Source organism: Canis lupus, chromosome 9 (genome assembly GCF_003254725.2).
Source record: "Canis lupus dingo isolate Sandy chromosome 9, ASM325472v2, whole genome shotgun sequence".
NCBI lineage: Eukaryota > Metazoa > Chordata > Mammalia > Carnivora > Canidae > Canis > Canis lupus.
The window spans coordinates 57,948,914-57,962,152 of record NC_064251.1 but is presented as its reverse complement, the minus strand read 5'-3'; the positions used below and the strand labels follow the sequence as shown (position 1 = coordinate 57,962,152).

At 47.9% G+C, this 13,239-nt stretch overlaps 1 long non-coding RNA gene across 1 annotated transcript; it reads right to left on the bottom strand.

The window, feature by feature from the left end:
• Positions 1–5,557: 5,557 nt before the first annotated feature.
• On the bottom strand, positions 5,558–12,400 carry LOC112677217 (uncharacterized). Its single transcript, XR_003146920.3, has 3 exons — positions 11,954–12,400; positions 8,230–8,346; positions 5,558–6,591 (listed from the first exon to the last, which is right to left on the bottom strand). It is a non-coding gene; the product is annotated as an uncharacterized LOC112677217 (long non-coding RNA).
• Between the last annotated feature and the right edge of the window lie 839 nt (positions 12,401–13,239).

The window sequence follows — 13,239 nt, the reverse complement described above, 5'->3', positions numbered from 1 at the left end:
ATTCTGGTGTGAACTGGAGCTAGGATTTTTGTCTTTGCACAATTCTGCCATCTAAGACCAGGGCCCGACTGCCCGCCTTTAAATACCATTCTAGAAAGGAAATACACCAAATACATTGTTTTCCCGCATGGGGTATTTCTTCTGGTCCAGGAAGAAGATTAAAAAAAATTTAAAAAAAGAAAGAAAGTAAGAAAGAAAAGAAAGAAAGCCAAATATTTAGAAAAAGTGAGCAAAACTCATCAAGACTTGAAATTTTAGTTTTGGCGCTCCAAATAATATGATTAGGGTACTATGCAAAGATATAAAGTCAAATATTAAAAATTTTTAAAGAAAACCTTTAGCAGGTCTTTTATTTCCTTTTTATCTATTTCTTCTTTCCACATCTGTCAGTCTTGACTCTGCAAAATTTTTTCCCTGATTGCTAAGTCCAAACAATTTGTCTTTAACATTTTGTCTTAGCTTAAGGGGAAAAGAACGAGACTTAAATCTATTCGTTGGCAAATACAATGGCCCTTTTGTAAATAATTTTTTTTAAAAAAAAGCCCTCAATAATTTGAAAAATGAAATACCACTGATCCAAGGAATTGCATTCCAAGAGCTGCCCCCGAGAACTTGTGCCGGTACTTTGCCTTTTTCTTTCCTTCCATTTTACCTCTTAAAAAATCCACCTGTGTCCTAGCAAGTTTTAAAATCAAGGAGATAAGCTCCCAGAGCATCAGAGGGAAAAGTATCCCGTACAGCGGCTGTTTTCCATATTCTCGCAGAGAAACCAGAAAGCACAGAGGCAGCCCGCCGCCGGCACTGCTGTATTCTCTGCAAACAACGAACTCAAAAATGCTTCATTTCAGGGACAAATCATTCTCGTTGTGAGGGAGCTCCCCAAAACCTCCTTTGCAAAAATATACATTGCAAGAAAAGGAACACAAGGAAATGCATTTTCTACTCTTTGCAACAGTAAAGGGGTGACTACGGTCTCTGGCGTTTCTAAATGTTAAGAGCAACTGCTTTCAACCCGGGTTCCTGTTGCCAGAAAAGGCCCTGGAAGGTTCTCACGTAGGAGGAAACAGGCACCCAAATGGAGGGGGAGTCCTGGGTAGAATTTTCAGATTTAGAAAGATGCAAGTACAATACAAAAAAAAAATTATATATATATGTATATGTATATATACACACACACACACACACACACACACAAAATGCATCATCCAGTTGAAATTTCAAATAAGGAATAATTGTTTTAGTAGGTGTCCCAAATATTGCATTGGATGTATTATACTGAAAAATTATTCCTTGTTATTTGAAATTCCATTTGAAAGGAGCGCCCTGTATCTTATGTGATAGCCCTAGCCAGCCCCGAGTTCCAAATCAGGGTAGAGGAAGCTGAGCAGGGACATCCGAGTTTTCCCATCCAGAAACAGCATCAAGTCCATCAAGAAAACACTGCCTCAGGTTGCACCGGGAACGATGCCTGGCTGCCATCATCCCGCTGGGTGACCCCCAGGGGCCTCTCCTACCCTCTCTCAGTACCCTGCCTTTCCCATCCAGGAGTTGGGAGTTGGGGTGAGGTCTGAGGTCTGCAGGAGGGAAGCGATCATCTCTCCAGCAGCCTTCGGCAGGACTTCTAGGGTCTCACCCAATCCTCCCTACACCAGCACCCCCAGGCCAGTGACCTTGTTCCTGATCAGACGGAGGAAGCACCAGGCTGGATCACCAGTAAGCAGTTGGAGCCTTTGCTTAGGGCACCAGCTAAATGGAGACACTTGGAAATTATAGCCAAATTGTTTTAAAGCACCAATGTATTCACTGCGGGAAGAACTGAGACACTGTGGATCTTCCTAACACTTTATTAAAATAAATGGCACAAAACTGTTAACAACGTGGGGGTGGGGGCATCATGACAGTTCAGGGGCTTTGACAGCTGAAGATCTTGACTTCTGGGTCTGGCTGTCTCTGACCTGTGTGGGTCCAGGCCCCCAACACAGGGTTCCCCAGAACCCCTGACTGCTCACTGAGCTTCGGGAAATGGCCTCAGAGGCTCCGGAGGCCTGAGAGCTCAGAATGCCAACACTGCTGGGGGATTAACTCAAATCCTGTCCGTAGAGGAAGAGGGTGCAGCTCCTCAAGGCTAAATTTCCACGTTCTCTCCACTTGTTCTCTGGCCATCCAGTTTCTTCTTAGAGCTCCTCAGAGGACCGCCTGCCGCCTTCAGCCCAACCATCCCCTGGCCAGTTCTTTCTCCTATCCCCCCTAATTCCCTCCTGCTGTAGAAGCCCTTCTGGTCCTGCTGGGCCTCCAAGGAGACAGAGCACAGCTGGTCAGCATCTGGTGCTCTCCATTAGCCAGGGCCCCTGCCCCCTGGGCCTTCCGCTCCCCAGGCGGAATAATCCTGCTTCCTCTAACCTTTCGGCTGGGTCCCGCGCTCCAGGGCTTTCATCATGTCCAGTGTGGCCTCTGATGCCCCTCCAGGTTCCTTAGCCCTCCAATGGCTTCTGCTGGGCCAGGTCAGGCTGACCGGCAAGGGGAGGGTCAGGGGGTGAATGACCCCACTCTCTTCCCAGCCCAGAGGAGTGGGGGGTAGGGGCAGCCATGTCCAGGGGAAGGAGGCAGATGTCAGGGCTATGCCAGGTTTCCCCACCACCAGGTGAGCCACATTTTTTCATCTAGAAATTGGGGACTCTAGGACCTCCCCTGAAGGTTTGGTGGGAGGACTTCAGGAGGGGACATGGGTAGAGCCCTCCACTTCTGTTCCAGGCCTTCCTGAACTCCTCCTCTTCCTCTGTTGGGGGACTTTGAGCCACTAACCTCACCTCTTACACCTGAGCTTCCTCACCCATAAAGGAGCAGTTAGGAAGATGCCCCTAACGTGCCTGGTCCTGGCCCACCTCCAGAGCTCAGGAGTGTTAGGACGGGTATCGTCGGTGGGCACTGTGGGCAACGACAGCATCGTTATTATTTGTCATCCCAGACCAGGAACGTGCACATCCCAAAGGCCTGGCTCTGCCTCACCTCCCAGTCCTGGGTCCCGGGCCTGAGGGATTCTGCTGTCGTCCCTGGCTGGGAAGGAGGGGGTCTACACACAGTGGAGTTAGGCTTTCCACCTCAGTGCTTCCAGAAAGATTCGAGGAATCTCCCCTTTCCTAAAGCCTCTATGGCCCCAGTGAGGTGCTTCTACAGGCGTGGGGGTCACAGGAGGGTTGAATCTGGTGGTCCTCTTCCTGCCCTCCCTCGCTTGGGCAGCTTCCCTGGGGCGAAGTGTGTGCCCCAAGCCCGCAAGTCCAGTGCAGCTGAACACCAACGCTCAGCATTTACAAACTTGAACAAAATACAAGCTCACAAAAGTTTCGGGCCACCATACAGATGTTGGGTCATATACCTCAGAGACCCACCACGTGTCCCACAAATGCCAGTTATTCAGTGTCCAGAAGCAGCATAAACTGTCAGATTTAGAGACAAGCCCTCTGGTCCTCAGAGGTGGTTCGTCCTGGACAGGACTGCAGAGCCATGCCCTACCCCTCCGTCTCCCCCTACACCCCGTGGGCCTCTGTGGACCCCCGGGAGCCTGGGGCTTGCTCTCCAGCTCACACCGAGGTTGGGAAAGAGCCACTGGCAGCGTCCCCAGCTACCCTGCCACATGTCATCATATCTGCAGGCACAGATCTGTACCTAGCACATACCTCACGATTAATTTGGTGATCACAACTTGGAAAGAATCCCAGAGACTAGAGTGATATTTATTAAATGCAAACTTCTAATTACTTCGCGGAATGCTCCTTAAGTAATCTTTTTTTCTAGCAACTGAGCTGCAACGTATTTTTCTAGCAATTATTTTTAACACCCCCCCCCAAATTGCCCTGAAGATATGCAAAACACATTTCGTATGAATCGCACTTAAGAGAGACAAGTTCTCTTTTCCCTCCAGCTCCGTTATTAAGAAAATGGGAAGTCAAATTTGTCGATCATCACATTACCCGCAACAGATCCTGTTGGGGGTGACGCCCCCACAGCCACCAAGAAAAGGAAACCAAGGAACATGCCTTCGCTGTCTCTGGGTGTTTGCCACTCCCGCCAAGGTGTGTCAGTTCCAGGGCAGAACTCTCCTGGTGCCACATGGCAGCGAGTCCCCGGCTCCCCCTCCCCGGTCCTACCCACCCCCAGACTCTGCAAGCTGGTGGGGTTGGATGGAGTTTAGAGCCCTAGGAACCTACCTGCAGGCGTCCCGAGGGGCAGGCTGTCTCCGAAGCTGGCCGTGCCAGGGCTGGGCGACCGAAGGTGGAGGTGCGGCGTGCGGAGGCCCTTCGCGGACAGGTGCACGGGCCCATCCCTCTCCGAGGCGCTACCTGCGGTTTACTGGACGTTTATTAGAAGCCCACGCAATATCATGAAGCACCTGCAGGCAGTAAAACCCCTTACATGTGTGAGGCCTTGAGGAAATTAACGGCTCCTCCCTGGGGATGCATATTTTGTGAAGATGTTTATTACAGATGAAGTGCTCCCGGGGTGGAACATTAACAAGTTGTACAGTGATAAAAGGATTTTTATCCTTTCTCGGTGACAGAAGTAGGAAGAAGGCTTTAACGGAATCTATAAAAGGCCCACTTCCTAATGAATTTTCTTAACTCTTTATTAATAGGGTCAGCTGAGTGGAGTCAGAGTCCTTGGACTGCTGGACCACTGGACAAGGGGGATGGAGCCGAATGGGGGGGCACGCCTGGATGCTGGACAGAACTCGCGAGAAGGGTCTGGGTTCAAATTCCAGGCACCAAAGACCATCTGAGAGGCGGGTGCATGAGGAATGAATTCTACCCCAGGAAACTCATTTGAGAGGCCCCTCCAGGTGATGGGGTGAGTCAGGCCAAAAGGCAGGTTCCAAGCCCCTCTTTTTAACCCCCTGTTTCCCACTCCGGCCTGCAGGCCATTACCGAGATGAAAGCCCAGAGAATGCCTTTGGACCATGACTGTGGAATCTAATTGAATTATATGAACGCAGTTAAACGTCTGCTTCAGAGAGGCAGGGCTTGCTTTCAAGACTGGATGCTTCAGGAGTTAATGGGCTATTTGAACAATATAGGCCAAGAGCCGAACACAGGTGGGCTGTGTTAATAACTTTATTTAGACCCGCTTTTTTTTTTCCCTTTGAGGCGCACAAGTCTTCCATTAATGCATTCATTAGAGTTTATGGCCGGGCTCTGGTTTTCTCCTAATGACACTGTCCAGACCCAGCTCCCCAGCTAATTGAGGCCAGCTGCCCGGCTGCCCCGCCCCGGCCTTGGGACCCAGTGTGACCAGGATTAGCTGCTGGAGCTGGACCTGGGCCTGGACAGGGCTGGGGATGATAGTGGTTGAGGGAGGGAACCCTGCTGCTCACCTCCAGGAGCTATGGGAGAGGAGGGGTCAAGGGAGCCTGTGTCTTTGGACACCCCCTCCCAAGCCCCACCCAGGCACAGAGAAGGAGCCCAGATGGGTGAGCTTCCATTCCCACCACCCTATCCCACCCATGGTCAATGCCACCTTCCTTCCTGCCCCCTCCCGGCCCTCCTCCCCACTGCAGTCACACTGATATTCCAAGAGGCCAATCAGATTCCCTCAGGCCCTGCTGAAGAGCCACTGGGACTCCCCACTGCCCTCAGGGGAAACTTCAGACTTTGTCTTGGCATATATGTTCCTTTTGTCACCCCCAGCCTCATCTAGCACTGTCCCTGCATCCTGGGTCCATCCTCTGCTTGTGGTGAACCATCAATCAGGAATGCCTCCCCTTCTGAACCCAATCTGCCAGACTCCGTTCAAATGCAGCCTCCTCCAGGAAGGCTTCCTTTTCTGCCTGAATCAGAATCCTATGAACATGTGTAGGTCTTATCATTGGCCCCCTCCTTCCACTAAACCATAAATATCTTAAGGGTAGGATCCATGTTGATTATTATCAAAATAACTATAACGCCTGGTGATTTCTACTTGTCCGCTGTTTACCAAGTGCCAGGTGCTTTACAAGCATTATTAGTTACATTGAGACTCCGTAGTTTCTTAGGAGACACATTACTTGTCCCCATTTTACAGGTTAAGAAACCAAAGAAGCTCTAGGACAAGAAGTTACTTGCCCACGGATACTCAGCTCTCTCCTTTACCAGACCTCACTTCGTCTCCCTGATCCGTCATGAGACTGTAGCAGCAATGTGCTGGCATTGATTGATACTTGCCTGAAAGCACTGCTTGTTAATTTTCAGGAATCCATTTTGTGAGCCGGTTGTTAAAAACAGCCACTATTAGAAATTAAATTATATAAACTTACAATTCAATAAGTGATATTAAAATCAAAGGTAATAAATACTCCAAAGTCATCGATTTCTATAAATTTATTTCATTTTACTCTCACCAATGCTCTTGAGGTTGTCTCTGTGTTGTAAAAATACTGTATGATGCTGAGCCACTGCACATCCCTTCCCAACTCCATGTCTGGTGACATCATGTTGGTAGCTTGAAATCAGCCATGGCGGGAGTGTTTATACCACGAAAACTGGTGGACCCTACAAATCAGGGTTGGTTGGTTTGTTCTCCAGAGAGCTGGTGGAAAGACCTGTGCCAGCATACCACCAGATTCTAGGGGAAAATCAACAAAGAATCTACCTAGAGCCCTGAGCACAGGGTCTGGTACATACTAGGTGACCCAATTAAAAGTTGCTTTGAAGAGTGTAAGTGGTGGTGATGGCAGCCAGGCCAGTGACATCATGCTCCCCATGCTCCAATCCCCAAACCTCTCTCAGTCCAGGCTACTCTCTGAGCTCTAGACCCACCTGACCTCAGTTTCCTGAATACCCCCACTAGCATGCCCAGGAACCCCTTGGATGTGACACACCAAGAATGGAATCTCTGCCCCACTCCTGGGACTCCCCAGCTCAGCAAGTGGCATCTCCACCCCCCAGCAGCCAGGCCATCCATTTCTCCTGCCCCCTCGCTGTCTGCCATCCTCACCGCCAGCCCTTTAGCACTACCTCTTGCCTACACTGAGATAAGATAACCAGCCCTCGGTGTCTGCCAATTCACTCCCTCCAGTCCCTCCCTTCCAATGGGCATATGCCTCACCCTGTTACCCTTTCCTAGTTCCCAGCTACCTCCAGGAGAAGGTCAAAGCTCCTCACTATCATTTGAGGCTTGCCTCAGCCTCCTGCTGCTAGCTACTGGTCCTCACCTCCCACCTCCTCCCTCATTGCTCCCAGCAATGCCAAACTGCTTATGTTTACTGAGAACATTCTTCTAGATGGTGTTCTGGGTAACTGGGGCTAGAAGACTGAGCAAAGAAAATCCCTGTTCTACTGAAACTCTCATTCTAGCAGGCAAAAAAAAAAGTTAAAAACTATATACATATCAGGGACACATGGGTGGCTCAGTGGTTGAGAGTCTGCCTTTGGCTCAGGTCGTGATCCTGGGGTCCTGGGATCAAGTCCCACAGTGGGTTCCCCATGGGGAGCCTGATTCTCCCTCTGCCTGTGTCTCTGCCTCTCTCCATGTGTCTCTCATGAATAAAATCTTTTTTAAAAAATTATATACATATCACAGGCTATGATATATACATACATATAGGTGTGTGTATACATGTGTGCATATGTAAACATGTATGTGTATGTGTAATATCAGGTGGCTCTGCTAGTATGGAGTTAAAGCAGGATAAGGACAGAGAGTAATTGAGGGGTTGTTTTCCATAGGGTTAGAGGACAGCCTCACCAGTTGGTGACATTTTGGCAGAGACCTGGACAAAGTGAAGGTGTGAGTCATTAGGCAGATGGCACAAACACACAAAGGGCTAGGACTGTTGGGGCTATGCAAGGAACAGGAGTGGTTAGAATAGAATGATCTGGTAAATTTGGAGAAGCATGGGGGCCTTGTTTGTGCCAAGGACTTAGAATTCATCTGGAGTAAGCTAAGAAGGCATTAGCAGATTTTCAGCAGCGGGAAGGATAGGATATCCTAGCAGACAAGTGCTATTGTCACAAGGAGATGATGTGGGCTGTGCTGGCTCTTCCTTCTCGTCCTTGGCTCATGGTATCCTATTGACCTGTAACAGCCTGTCTCTGCTTCTCCTTATCAGGTAAGTCTAAATCCAAAGCTACCTCCTCCAGAAAGCCTCTTTGATTTCTCTCCCCAGGCTGGGTCAGGTAGCCCTTCCCAATTCTCCCTGGATGCCCATTCATGTCCCCCTCATTGCAGTTACCTCACTGTGCGTAAGGTCTTTCTACTCACCTGTTTCCCCAACAGCCAAATGGGAACTTGAGTACAGTGACTGGGATTCTTTCTTCTCAGGGCCAACATATAAACCCGGCACAAGGTTGATGCTTAGTAGACACGTATTGACATAAACTAAAAGATACAGCAGTATTAAGAGAGTGAATGCCACTCAGTAAGACCTCAAAGAATATATTTTAAATGGAAGCTTCTACAGGGTGTCAGAGATCTTGCATTGAACAAAACAAACATGTTCGTACCCTCTTGAATCTCCCACTGTAGGGTCTGGGGAATTTCCAGAAGTTAGTTGTACCGGAGTATAAGAGAGGGAGGAGAAATGATAAGAGCCAATGCAGAGTTGAATCATACTGCATCTTGAATGTCAGGCTGAAGAATTTGCACTTTATCCTGTGATCAATGAGAAGCTGTTGAAAACATGTGCCCTAGCCAAATTTCAGTTTTGGAAAGATGACCCTAAAATGGCATCAGTCCCACATGGCTTTACGAGCTCTCACAAAGAATAGATTATTCACATGCAATTAATATTTTCCAGAGAATAAGAAAGGATGGAAAGTTTCACTTATAATCCTGTGAAGCTAGTATAAATCTCATGCCACAATCCAACAAAGACAGTGCCCTAAGCTCTGTAGATCAGTCTCTTCTGAAATATTGATGGGAAAATATGAAATCAAACACTATCAAAGAGAATCTAGTAGAACATTAAGAGTATAATACACCATGATTAAATGGCACTCATTAGGGCAGCCCGGGTGGCTCAGTGGTTTGGCGCTGCCTTCGGCCCAGGGCGTGATCCTGGAGACCCAGGGTCGAGTCCCTTGTCGGGCTCCCTGCATGGAGCCTGCTTCTCCCTCTGCCTGTGTCTCTGCTTCTCTCTCTCTCTCTCTGTGTCTCTCATGAATAGATAAATAAAATCTTTTTTTATTTTTTTATTTTCTTTATTTATTTATGATCACACACAGAGAGAGAGAGGCAGAGACACAGGCAGAGGGAGAAGCAGGCTCCATGCACCGGGAGGCTGACATGGGATTCGATCCCGGGTCTCCAGGATTGCGCCCTGGGCCAAAGGCAGGCGCCAAACCACTGCGCCACCCAGGGATCCCTAAAATCTTTTTTAAAAAGGGCACTCATTCTAGGAATGCAGGTCCAAGAATGCATGGTCAACATGAGGAAAAGCTACTTATATTGTCCATTGCATTCAATGCCCATTCTCAATTTAAATATTGTGCACACTACATACCTAAAAATGAAATGCCAGCAGCACACAATGCAAGCAGCACAGGTTGCTGACAAGGACAGCTGTGATGGCAACATGCTGCCACATCATCCCGGCTCTCCTGGCTCAGGTGTCCTCCTTTTGTCTTCACTACACAGACATACTCTCACATACCCTTCTCTTCTTGGCCACCCGCAGGTGTTAAAAGTGGTGCTCAGCTTACGAAGCCACACCTGAGGTTATTCATGATTTTCAGTCCACAGATGTAAACCACCCCCTTCAAATAATCACGACATATCAGGGAGCTGATGGGAAGTAGAAAAACACTGGGAAAGAACGTATCACCACTTTCAAATGAAGATGATGTTTGCCTACAAACGCTCAACACTCAAATAAAAAATTAAATAAAATTTAATTCATTGATTAAATTGAAGTAAATTGAATTTAAATAAAAATCGACACTTAAATGAAAAATGATTAGAACTAAAAAGAGAGTTTGGTAGAATAGCCAGTGGTTAGATAAATAGAAATAGCTTTCTATATTTCAGTGACAAGCAGTTAGAAAATGTAATGGAAAAAAATCCCATTTATATAAGCCATAAAAAGTACCAAATACCTACAAATAAACAACCAGAAATGTATAGGACCTCTACAAATAAAACTAAAAAACTTTATTGAGGGATATAGCACTCTTGAATAATTCTTGATGGGAAGATCAATTACTATAAAAATCTATAAAATGCTTATTTTCTCTAAAGTAATCTACAAATTTAACCCAAATACAAATGAAAAGCAGTGGAATTTTTATTTTTTTAGTTAAATAATTCTAAAGTTCATCTGGAAATACAGATGTTTGAGAATTACCAAAATTTTTTGAAAAAAATTAATGAGAGTTTGCTTATAAGATAACAAAACATATTGTAAAACTACAGTCAATAAATCAAGGAGACACTGGCAGAGGAAGAGAAAACCATGTCAACGAGACAGATCCAAAGACAGTAAGAATTAAATACAGCAAAATATAGGATTCAAATCTATCAGGAAATAGCGGAATTTTTAATAAATAAGTGAAAACATTAAGAGAACCACTGGGGAAAAATTAAGTTCAATTCATACCTTACACGAAAATAAATTCCAGATTTATTAAGGATTTAAGACTTTAGAAGGGAATTTACTTAATTACCAGAAGAAAATATCAGCATTTTTATAATCTTGAGTGTATAGATCTTTCTAATATGACTCCAAAGACCAAAAATATTTTTTAATTGCTATATTTAACTACATAAACGTATTCCAAATGAGCAAAATATAAAAGATACACTCTTATTGGAGGGAAGAGGGATATTTGCTAGGTAGATGACAGAAAGAAGTGAATATACTTACATATAAGAATCTCTTACAAATCTAGAAATACAACAGAAACAATTCACAAAGAAAGAAATTAAAATGGTCTGTATATGTAAGAAAAAGTGCCAACCTCAGCCATGGTCAAAAAAGGCAAATCACTATCACATGAAGATAGCACATTTTGTTTATCAGCTCAGTCAAGATTCAAAAGAGTGGTAATACCCAGTGCTGATGACAATGCAGGGAAAGAGGCGCCCTGCACAGCTGGCGGGGGAGCCGGCGGCGCAGCCTTCAGGAGGAGGCAGCACACACTAACAGCCTTCCAGTACTTTATCATGAAAGATAAAGTACTGGGGCACCTGGGTGCTTCAGTTAAGAATCTGCCTTGGGGTGAGGGTGGGGGCAGCCCGGGGGGCTCAGCGGTTTAGCGCCGCCTGTGGGACCAAGGAAATTTAACAAAAATCCCCTACCCCTGGACAAGCAGAGCAGGACTGACTCTATTTTGGGCTGCACCCGCCATGTGCTGACCTGCTTATTACTTAGGGCACTGCCCCGCCCTAATCAAAGACCAGGGCACACCCTAAGGAAATCCGGCTCATGACAATGTGACCCTGCTTTGTGCCCGCCAAAACTGTGCTCCAATTCTGACCAAAGTAATAGGGCAGCTCAAGTGGATACTATAGGGTAAGGTGTAATTCAATCGGCCACCTGCGTGTGGACCGACATGACTGTGCAACTTTCTGCGTATCCCATGGGCCACTGGCCCCTATAAAGCTGCTACGCCTCTTAGTCTCGGGGTCCAAGTCCCTGCTCCGTTGTGTCGGGTACACTTGGACCCAAGCTCGAGCTTGTAATAAACCCTCGTGTGATTGCATCGGTGTCGGCTCCGTGGTGGTTTCTCGGGTTCTCAATCTTGGGCACAACATCTGGGGGCTCGTCCGGGATCCGAGAGACCCCCAGGACCCTATCCGGCGGGTTTCATGCGTGGTGAGTGCACTCCACTTTTTCCACCTTTTGCGCGCATGTTTCTGAGAGCTCTAACCTGAAGGAATTCCGATCTGTATTAGGTCGGCATTGGCTTAAGCGGACGCGCTGGCGGGCCGTGGACCGAGGGTCTTGAGGAGACGTCCCTTGCCCCCACCGGGAGGACGGGGCCCTCACCTGTAAGGAGGACGGGCTGCCAGCCCTTCGGGTTGCTTTCTGTTTTGTCTCTGCGGCCGCACTGGAACGTTGGTCTGTGTTACTATGTCCTTGTTAACTTTTTTTGCATTTGTCTGGGTTGTTGTGTCCTTGTTAATTGTCTTTACTGTGTGTCTTGGTGTGGATTGGGGACATAATGGGGGAGACAGAAACCACTCCCCTGTCTCTTATGCTCTCCCACTTCTCGGATGCTAGGGAAAGAGCTCGTATTCTGAGCATAGACATACGGAGAGAGAGATTCCGAATTTATTGCATGTCAGAATGGCCAACCTTTGACGTGGGATGGCCCCGAGAAGGAACTTTTCACCTACCTATTATCTTACAGGTTAAGGCCGTGATCTTCAGGGACAAACCGGACGGCCACTCTGACCAGGTGCCCTACATCCTGATCTGGCAGGACATGATCGAGAATCCCCCTCTTTGGCTAAAACCATTTTTACCCCCCAAAGCAGGACCCACCGAGATTCTAGCCCTGCGGAAAGCCGAGAAGGAGACCGACTCTACGCCCCAAGCGCCCCTTTATCCGGTCTTCCAGGATTCCTCTCCGGAGGACCTGATTCTCCCGCCGCCCTACCAGGCACCCCCTCCCCCTTTCACCCCTCCATCGGAGACACCGGGGGCTGCAGAAGGGGCGCTACCCCTCCCTGACGAGGGAGGCCCTGTCGCGGGCCGGCAGCGGGGACACGCGGTCGGACCCCGCGGACGGCCCCACCTCTGAATGCGGGGCCAGCCGACTCCACCGCCCTTCCCCTCCGTGCCATGGGGCCCCCGATGAGACTGGCGAACAGCTAATGTTATATTGGCCATTCTCCACCAGTGATTTATATAATTGGAAAACCCAAAATGCAAAGTTCTCTCATAATCCGAGAGATCTAATCGGGTTTTTAGATACTGTTCTCCTTACCCAGCAGCCTACTTGGGATGATGCCGACAGCTCTTGCAGGTTCTCCTCACCACCGAGGAGAGAGAACGAATTCAGGTGGAAGCCCAGAAGTCTGTCCTGGGAGAGGACAGACAGCCGACTCAAAACCCAGACCTCATAAATGCTGCCTTCCCTTTATCCCGCCCCACCTGGGACTACAACTCGCCTGAAGGTAAGGAGAGACCCCGGGTCCACCGCCAGACTCTAATGGCAGGGCTCCAGGCTGCCGCGCGCAAGCCCACCAATCTGGCCAAGGTCTATGATGTGAGGCCGGGTAAGGGTGAGAGTCCAGCAGCCTTCTTAGAGAGAGTCATAGAGGCTTTTA